Source organism: Cetorhinus maximus, chromosome 13 (genome assembly GCF_964194155.1).
Source record: "Cetorhinus maximus chromosome 13, sCetMax3.hap1.1, whole genome shotgun sequence".
NCBI lineage: Eukaryota > Metazoa > Chordata > Chondrichthyes > Lamniformes > Cetorhinidae > Cetorhinus > Cetorhinus maximus.
Window position 1 is genome coordinate 82,068,491 of NC_135891.1, and position 10,292 is coordinate 82,078,782.

At 44.7% G+C, this 10,292-nt stretch overlaps 1 pseudogene across 1 annotated transcript; it reads right to left on the reverse strand.

The window, feature by feature from the left end:
* Positions 1-1,395: 1,395 nt before the first annotated feature.
* LOC144688761 (mediator of RNA polymerase II transcription subunit 4 pseudogene) lies at positions 1,396-3,286 on the reverse strand (annotated as a pseudogene). Its single transcript, XR_013578479.1, has one exon. The product of XR_013578479.1 is annotated as a mediator of RNA polymerase II transcription subunit 4 pseudogene (transcript).
* Between the last annotated feature and the right edge of the window lie 7,006 nt (positions 3,287-10,292).

Genomic DNA, 10,292 nt, shown 5'->3' on the forward strand with positions numbered 1-10,292 from the left:
ATGAAAAAGAGAGAAGCATGGTTATCATGGCTGTACTTAGCACCTTTCCTGGCCCTGTGTGACCGCCTCTTAATGCTTCCCGGAGGGTGCTGGTCACTCCTCGGATGGCCAGAGATGAGTGCGCTGCATGGCTGCCCTATCAACTTGCAACATGAGGGACAGTGGTCCAAACCAGGATGCTGAGATTGCAAGGGGCTGTGAGCGCCTCCAGCGGTGACTGCTACATGGCCAGCGTTGGCAAAGAAATTGTACAATGTTTGCAGTCCAATTGCTCTGCGGTCCAATAAAGTGGTGGCAGACTTGAAGTCTGTGCTGGGGGAGTGGGTGGGGGGGGGGGGGGGGTAAGGTATGGCGCGCTTGGTGCCCCTTTGGTGCCTCTGCGATGTTTGCATGGGGGGGCAGGCTAGGAGCCTGATCCCAGTCATATCACTGTGGCTGCACCTGATCTGTCTTAGTTACAGAGGCATGGTCAGTTTATACAGGTGTCCCTAATGTGTGGCCATTTCCTTCGCTTACCCTGCCCCCCACCTCGATTGCCTGTGCGTGGGATGCAGCGCTAGGGCAGCACTTGCACCCCCCCCCACCCCCCCCCCTCAGCAATCGCCTCCGAGGCTGGCTAGCACTTGCCCCCAGACACCCCCACCCCTTAGCATTTGCCTCCAAAGCTGGCCAGCACTTGCTCCCGGGCACTCCCACCACTCAGCAGTCGCCTCCGGTTGCCCCTAGGCATCCCAACCCCTCAGCAGTCACCTGCGGGGCCGGGCATCAGTTTCACCTGTCCCCACCCCCGGCGCCCCTGAGGCCTGTAAACAATGGGCGAGCTGTGGTGAACGCTGCTGCTCACTCACCTCAGTTCCCCCAAAGTGAAGGCCGCCAAGTGCATGTCGCCTGTGTGCTGTTGTGAAACACATCGGTGTGCTTTCCCATCGATGTGGACGGACGATACAACAGGGTTCCAAGAGCCTGGCAGGGTGGCCTTTTAATTATATGCTAATGTATTACAATTAACTCCCCGCTGACTGATGGCAGGAAACACAGCCCGCCATTGGTGGGCTGAGCGGAAGATCGCAACCTGCCTTCACACCGTCGTGAAGTGGTTCCTGCCATATTCTCCACACACACCACCTAACACGCCCGCAGGCTTGGAAAATTCTGCCCAATGTTCCTGCTCATTCATACTTCCAAGGGAAATGTGGTTTCCTCCTTATATTCAACCTGCTAGCCTATCACATTCCCTTAATGTTAGCTTAGATTTTGAATTTGCACTTGATTTTAAATATATATTTTTTCATCATTTTTAAAAATTACTTTATTTCCTCATTTTAAGGAGTCTTGCTAAATTTCAGTCCCCTATCTCCTGTTAATGTTGCAATCCTGTCACAATGAAGTGCATGCTCTATTTTTATTTACAATATAGAAATCACAGTTATACTATGAAATGTACATCTCAAACAATGTTTACAACTGTTTTTAGTTTTTGTTATTGTAGAAAGATCATTTTAATGTCACAATGAAATAATCCGTCTAATTGCCTTTAATAAAGTCTTTTTGGAGCTTATCAATGTCAATTTGAGAAGGTAGATGAGGTCAATAAACATTTTAGGCATTTGCTGGCAACAATCATTCATTGTCAGGCAAGCATGACACAGCAAGATACAAAGTACAGTTCCATCCACCCTATCTCAATGGTGTGCTTTAACACAACCTCAGAACAATAATTCTTGTTGCAGCAGATGCAAATTCTCCTACCTCCTTCAATATCCATGACAATGACCTTTTGTGCTTCACTGCCGAAGTATCAAATTACAGCTAGTTTTATTCTTGTACCTATAGCCATTATGATAGCCCCAACTAATTTCACCGAGGGTGATTGGAGCATGTACATGGAGCAGATTTCTATGTCATCAAACTGGGTTTGGGTTTCAAGTGCCAAACAGAGGCAAAAAGGCAGATCTAAAACTGCCAGTCCGCTTCAGGAATTATGTCATTTTAAACCTCTCCCCTTGAAAAGGTTATGGTTTCCTTTTCCTCACGTTATCACCAGCTTAAACTGTTGCTTTATGAAAATGTTTTTAATTCTCAGTAACATGCATTCGTTGCAGCTCTTGTTTTTACTGTACAGTACTTTCCTGTTGTAAATTACCATTTTTTCAGTTCTCCTTGCTGCATTGTTATGCAATTAAAATAGTCTGTAGGGAAAATGTTAAATAGTAATGTCAAACCATAAATCAATTATTTGGCCTTTTGTATTGGGTATGAAGGTCTGTAGAATAAATTAATGCCCGGTTTCTTACTATATATTCACATTGGACAGTGAATTCAACATTGGGGGAAAGATGTCTTTTAAGCAGAACTTTACCTATCTTATTGCAATGCTTGTCAAAATACATTTTCTTGATGTACCCGTACCAGGTCAGCATCATCAGTATTAGATGGGAAGGAGTAGGCAGTGGGAGAAACAAAAAGATTTTCCAATGCTATAAGTCCAAACATTGAACTAAAAAAGACATGTTCTCTTCGTTTCAGTCAGAGTCACTTCTACTGCTTGAAGAATCAGTTAACATAACTTCGACATCATCTTCATTCTCTTTGTTAGGTCCAGGAGGCTCCAGCATAAAATCATTGCTGTGGTTTGGAGGCAATAGGTTGAGGGACATGTCATTTGACTGCCATGGGTACTGAGGTGCAAGTACATCTGGTAATCTGCCTGCAACCAATGCATCCCCAGGTAAATGTCCATTCACCCCATTGGTAGAAAGATTACTTTGCTGTCCCAAAAGACCACTCCTCATTTCCAGATCAGTAGGGTAAGGTCTTCGTGGATCACCTGGAACCCATGTTAATGGAGCTGCTACAGCATTACTGGCACTTATTCGATGTGCGTACTTGATAAGCTCTTCAGATGAGATGGCACCTTTTCTTGCCTTCTCTATTGATTTTAACTTCTCTTTGGCTTGATACACAGCAGTTGCTAATATGTGTTCAGCCTCTTCGAGCTGTTTCTGTAACTGCTGGATGTCACCATCTCTTTTTTCCACCTCTTTCTTCAGAAGGTGCATTTCCTCTTGGATTTTGCCTTGTTCCAACGCTACTCTTACTATTTCTTGGAATTCTCCATCCTTCTGAAACAACAGAGTCAGGATCTGATTTTCCTCTCCTGGTTGTGCAATTTTCTGGTTTCTGGACAATGCAAGCAGTTCGATCAGCTCCCTGCACAATACTTCCAGATCATCCAGCACAGCCAGCAGCTTCTCCTTGGTGCTTCTCTCCGAGGCCGCCATTATCGCATGCTCTAGTTGTAAGTGAGAGTAGATGTTACTAATTGGGAAAGATTAGGGCATTATTTTTATGTGTATACAAGAACCGGTTTCCACCTGTGTAGGGGGAAGAAAAAGGAATTGTGTGCCTGTGTTCTCTGGGTTTTGTGAATAAACCTTGTTTACTCAGTGAATTATCAAATCTCCTTGGAAGAGTTAAAAAGTAAATCCACTCCCAACTGCTCCTGATGGTCTCCTCTGTACACCCCTGACACACCCCAGGTTGCTGGTTCTAAATTTATTTGAACTTTAGTGGTAATAAATCTTTCACATTGTTACATATGCTAAGTCAGGCAATATGGTCTTTCTCTTACCTGTATCTGTTATCATCATGTTACAACTTGTCTCTTGTCTTTATCTCTCATTATGTTATTTATGCGTCTCTCTCTCTCTTTCACTCTTCAGCTTCTCACTCTGTTTTTCTTTACTTTTTGGCCGAGAGGTGGAAGGTGGCACAATACAGTGTGATGCAACAGGGAAAGGAACCAGCAATGACTGCAGGTTGATTTCGGTCCGGGGTTTGACAGGGGATGTGTAGCCCTCAGTTGCTCCCTTACATTTCCTCCCCCAATCATTCATGCTTTCCCTACCTCCTTGTTGCTATCACAGTCCCAACCTTTAATCTGCTCCACCCTCATGAAGAGGGATGGGAGGAAGCCCGTGTGCAGCATAAGCCCCAGCAGGGACAAGACGGACTAGATGGTCAGTTTCTGTTCTGTGCATGTTATGAGAGCTGCAGCAATTTCTGCTCATGCTGCCACCCAGTGTCGAAAGTCTGCTGTTGAATGTAAGCTGATCATTTATTCATATACATGAGCAGCTACCGTGTGGTAGGAAAACATGACACCTTTAACAATGTAAAAAAGGCTTGCATTTATATAGCACTTTTCACAACCACCTGGCGTCTCAAAGTGCTTTACAGCCAATAAGTACTTTTGAAGTGTAATCACTGCTGTAATGTAGGAAATGCAGCAGCCAATTTACACACCGCAAACTCCCACAAACAGCAATGTGATAATAAGATAAACTGTTTTTGTGATGTTGATTGAGGTGTAAATATTGGAAAATGCCCATCACAACATATGGGGGCAACAGGTACTGTAGGTACTTCTGATTGAATGTGCACCCTGCACATTGAAAAAATATATAGATTTTCATTTATTGTACAATAATTGTGTTAAATAATATCCTTCCTGCTACTGTCATAATCCTGGTACTTCCTGCTCTGGTCTCAGTGTGACCACTTAGCCTGGCCCTCACCCCACTGACAGCAATGCCCGCCACTCCAGCCCCCCGCTCCCATTTCTTACCCGCTCACTATTTTCCTCGGATTACTTTATGAAGGCAGTAAATGTGCCTTTCTCCTCACTATCCCTCCCAGTCACTCCTGAGAGGCATTACAACAGGGCCAAGAACTACCAAGTTGTCAGCAAGCAAAGAAGCTGCCTGGTGGTGTGTCAAGGGCACAGCAAGGTACACCCCAGCAGTGGTGAACAAACATGCGTGTTCATACCATAAAATAAAAAGCCTCCCGTGGACCCTACCTACTCAGACTCTCAATTATATCAAATTAATACACAGCTCAATCACAGGAACTGGTAAAATGTCAACTTAAATTAAGTATCTACAGATAAAATGTTCCCATCAATTTCTCACAGGCATAAAGAGACACACTAGAATTTACTCTAATTATTCTACTTCATTAATATATAATATGGAATGTTTAATTCCATAATGGCCCTGCCAACTCCACTGCAGTGACAAAGACTGTTGCTAGCTCTGCTCCAAATTGCTATGGCACTCCTGGTTAGTCCCTCCTTCCCAATCATCTCCGCCCCCTGATCATTTCTCCCCGTTTCAGTCACTTCCCTCAGTCACTTCCAATAGCTTTCTATCCCTCCTTATTCCTCAGTCTGCCTGAGGATCCAAAGTGAAACCATCTTCGCTGGTAAACTGCCTGGGAACAGCCAGCAGATGGCTGCAGCTCACTGTATAAGGCCCAAGGCCCAATATTGAGCAGATCTTGGGCTTAGTCGTTCTGGTGCAACAATCGTTCCTTGTGCCCAGTTCACACTGGGCAAACCAACTTCTGGGTCATGGCATGAACTCCCAAGTAGGACACCAGAAGAAAAAGCTTAAAATCATTGATGGGGCAGTTGGATGTATGGCTGGTGGATGGATGAACTGAGAATGGTCAAACTACCTTTCTCTGCACCTATATCCATTCTGACTGTACTTGACTAAATTATTTTGTGGCTGAAGCAAGTAAGAAACCAGCCAATAACATTTCCCCAAAAGCAGTGCAGGGCTCCCCAAATGAATATACACTGTAATGGTGTGCCACATAATAAACTCAAAAGTTGGAATTTTACCGACCCTGGAGAGTGGGTTTGGAGTTGCAATCTTCCACTGACATTGCAATGTTGCCAGGAATGCACGAGCCCCTTGTTGTGTCAGCACCTTAGAGGAGGCGGTTGCACAGTGGAAGGCCAGAGCAGCGTGAGAGTTCAAGATTTTCTAACCTTTAACTGCAAAAAATGGCAAGGCTGATGTCTTCTACTGGCAGGGGTTTGCCAATGACATGAGGAACTCCTGGATACTGAGGTGCTGGGAATGAGGCAGTGCCAGTCACTCGCAGCAGACTCACATTGCCACCATTGTGACCCTCCTGCTCCTGCATTATTGCCCTTAGCAACACACTCACTTCAAATAGACCGCCGCTGTCCTTGTAATGGGATGTGCCGAATAAACCTTGCACCTCCTCAGGCCACCCGCCATCCCTAATTGGAGGTCGATCCCCGCAGCTGATTCTTAATTGTCTGTCTTCCAGAAGGGTGAACAGGAAGGTCTGTTATTGGCACGAATAGGGATGGGAACTGACAATGATCCCAATGGTCGAAAGTGTTCTAAGCTCAGATAATTCTGACCATGAACAAGGGCACAATATAAAAATAAACAGAAATTGCAGGAAACACTTTGCAGTTCAGGCTGAATCTGTGGAGAATGAAATATAGATTGGTTTCTGGGGTGGGGAAGGCACTTTCTTTTTCCAATCTTCTTTCCTCTTTGTAAATGATAATTCATGTGGGCCTGGTTCGTCCTCTATTGCTTCACTCAAGAGCCCATTCTTAAATTCAGTCACAAGAATGAGTGTTTTCCTTTATTCATTCAGGGGATGTGGGCTTTGCTGACTAGGCCAGCATTTATTGCCCATCCCTAATTACCCTTAAGAAGGTGGTGGTGGTGAGCTGCCTTCTTGAACTGCTGCGATCCATGTGGTGTAGGCACACCCATAGTGCTGTTAGGAAGCGAGTTCCAGGATTTTGACCCAGCGACAGTGAAGGAACGGCAATATATTTCCAACTCAAGGTGGTAAGTGACTTGGAGGGGAACTTCCAGGTGGTGGTGTTCCCATCTATCTGCTGCCCTTGTCCTTCTAGATGGTAGTGAGTTTGGAAGGTGCTGTCTAAGGAGCCTTAGTGAATTCTTGCAGTGCATCATATAGATTGTACACACTGCTGCTACTGCATGTCGGTGGTAGAGGAAGTGAATTTTTGTGAATGTGGGGCCAATCAAGCGGGCTGCTTTGTCCTGGATGGTGTCAAGCTTCTTGGATGGGAACTGTACTCATCCAGGCAAGTGGGAAATATACCATCACACTCCTGACTTGTGCCTTGTAGATGGTGGACAGGCTTTGGGGAGTCAGGAGGTGAGTTACTTGTCACAGGATTCCTAGCCTCTGACCTGCTCTTAAAGCCACAGTATTGTAAAGAACATATATTTTTATTTCTGTTGGACTGTGGATTAAAATTACAATGGCTGTAGTTTGAAGAACATGTCTACCGGAGCAGTATGAGGGATATATACAATGTTGCTATCCTGGAACAGAGTGTGCCATGAAAGACAGGATGGTGCTGAGGAGGACTCTGCTCTAATGGGGAACTCCCTGGCAACAAAACTTTAATTGGCTCCTTACCAGGTGACCAGGGTTTGTGAGAGCAGTGGAGCAGAACAGCTGCTTACCCGAAAAGGGTAAAGTCCTAAAACCTCTTGCTCCTGTGGATGTCAGATTCCAGTAATTCTACAATAATAGCTAGCTGGCTTTTTCTCCTCATATCTCTATAACCTGCTCTCTCTCTGAAAACCCCTGTCAAGAGGAATAAGGGAAAATCACCATTAGAGACATTGAAAAGCAAGTGCTCAACCATTGTACTAAAAAATGAAAGTGCTGGGAAGAGCACCTCGTGTCATCAACAAAGAGCTAAAAGGAATTTGGAAGACATGGATCAAAATTAACCCATCGAATCCTGTACTCCGGAATTGGTGCTATTGAACTGTTTTATCCCACCCTTAAAATCCATGTTTTTGTGTATCTTGTGTGTGTTTGTGTGTGTGTATGTGTGTGTATATTGGAATTTAAGAAGGGGTAGAGTTTAAGTTATAGTTTTAGAAATTAGCAGTTCATATTTCTTTCCTTTGCCACTGGTTAAAGACAATTTGTTCAATAAACAGTTATTTACTTGTTAAGTTTACAAACCTGGTGTTTGTATTCTGTTAACCTAAATTAAACAATTAGGTGGTTTGATCAAATTTTTCACATTTGTTGTGACTTGGGGAGCAGTGGGGCTTGATATTACAGTGCACTATCTCCAGTGAGTCATGATAGTGTTTATATGACTAATTCAGTTCTGGTCAATGGTAACCCCCAGGATGTTGACAATGGGGGATTCAGTGATAGTCATTGAATGTCAAGGGACAATGGTTAGATTCTCTCTTGTTGTAGATAGTCATTGCCTGGCATTTGTGTGGTGCGAATGTTACTTGCCACTTAACAGCCCAAGCCTGGATATTGTCCAGGTCTTGCTGCATTTGGATATGGACTGCTTCAGTACCTGAGGAGTCGCGAATGGTGCTGAACATTGTGCAAACATCAGCGAACATCCCTACTTCTGGCCTTATGATGGAAGGAAGGTCACTATTGAAGCAGCTGAAGATGGTTGGGTCTAGGAACCCTGAGGAACTCCTGCAGAGATGTCCTGGAGCTGAGATGACTGACCTCCAACAACCACAACCACCTTCCTTTGTGCCAGGTATGACTCAAACCAGTGGAGAGATTTCCCCCTGTTTCCCATTGACTGCAGTTTTGCTAGGGCTCCTTGATGCCACTCTCCATCAAATGCAGCCTTGATGACAAGGGCAGTTACTCTCACCTCACCTTGGGAGTTCAGCTCTTTTGTCCATGTCTGAACCAAGGCTGTAATGAGGTCAGGAGCTGAGTGGCCCTGGTGGAACCCAATCTGGGCGTCAGTGAGTAGGTTATTGCTAAGCAAGTGCCACTTGATAGCACTGTTGAAGACCCCTTCTATTATTTTACTGACGATCGAGAGTAGACTAATGGGGTGGTAATTGACCAGGTTGGATTTGTTCTGCTTTTTGTGTACAGGACAAAACTGGGCGATTTTCCACATAGCCAGGTAGATGCCAGTGTTGTAGCTGTACTGAAACAGCTTGGCTAGGGGCACGGCACATTCTGGAGCACAAAACGTCAGTACTATTGCTGAAATATTGTCAGGGCCCATAGCCTTTGCATTATCCAGTGCCTTCAGCCATTTCTTGATATCACATGGAGTGAATCAAATTGGCTGAAGACTGGCATCTGTGGTGCTGGCGACCTCCGGAGGAGGTAAAGATGGATCATGCACTTAGCACTTCTGGCTGAAGATTGGAGCAAATGCTTCGGCCTTATCTTTTGCCAAGCTAGTCAACAAAGAAAAGTTCTGCAGTGAGTTCATCTTGTCCTCGCTCAGTATACAGCACCAATCGCTGGAAATGAGCAAGTGAAAACACTCTGGCTGATTTCCCCACGCCCTAGAATAGAATATAGGTGTGGAGGAAAATTACAGAAACCCATTTCCAAGCCCACATTACGCACGAGGTTCTCTCTCATTGAGTAAAGCACATTAACAATCTCCTGAACCAAGAAACTATATTGTGCGACGATGCCATTTTACAAACTGAAGAGAAGCAAGTCCATCCCTGACAATCATTGTGATATTTCATTTCTCACCACAGTGGGAAAAGTTCTTGCAAGGGCTATTCTCAACAAAGGAGGAAGTTAAAAATATTTTCATAAAGGGGTTATTTTTGGGAATGGGTGAAAACAGGAGCTAAATGTGAGCTGTAGCAATAAGATATGCCTGCTTGAAAGCCTGGTTTCAGCCTGGAATTTTGGGGCTGAACGGTGATTGCCATGATTTGCACCAGAGGCCTGCAGATTTAGTACTCAAGTGTTGAGTAGGCCAAATTTTCATGGAGCGCTTTATGTAGGCTCAATGCAGCAATGTCCATTGCAGGTGTGGAGTGATCTGGCTGACACAAAACAGGGCATTTTAGAATGGCTCAGAGACTGAGGGAGAAGGGCTGAAGGTTCCCATACATGGCACTGGAGGTCCTAGTGGAGGAAATCTGGAGTTAGTCAATCACCAGCAGCATTAAAAGCAAAGCATTGCTTTAAGTAGCATTAGAAATCCTCAGCAATGACCTTCTTTGCACCTGTTCAGCAGGTCGCTGTTAGGAGAGGTCATTAATTCCAGTGCTAGTGAGAAAAATGGCATGAAGCCTCTTTAATGAATGTTAACAACCAATTTAGTTATCAATCAGAGCCTTAACAATCTCAGAGTAGCCATTCCTAGCTTGTGTTTCAACTCCTTTAGCAAGATGGCGGCTTGTGCTAAAGGCAGGTGAAACTGGCATTGCAGCTCAAAACCCAACTTGGCTAACTCGGAGGCTCTTCAGCACTTAAAGTATAGAATGTATGGCATAGAAACAGGCCACTGGGGACTACTAGTCCATGCTGGTGTTTATGGTCCACACAAGCCCCCTCCCATTAAATGGCAATTACTGAATATCATCAGGGAGAATGTGACTGAATTTCCTTGTAAATTTTATCTGTGGAGCTAATCTTGCAGATTAGGG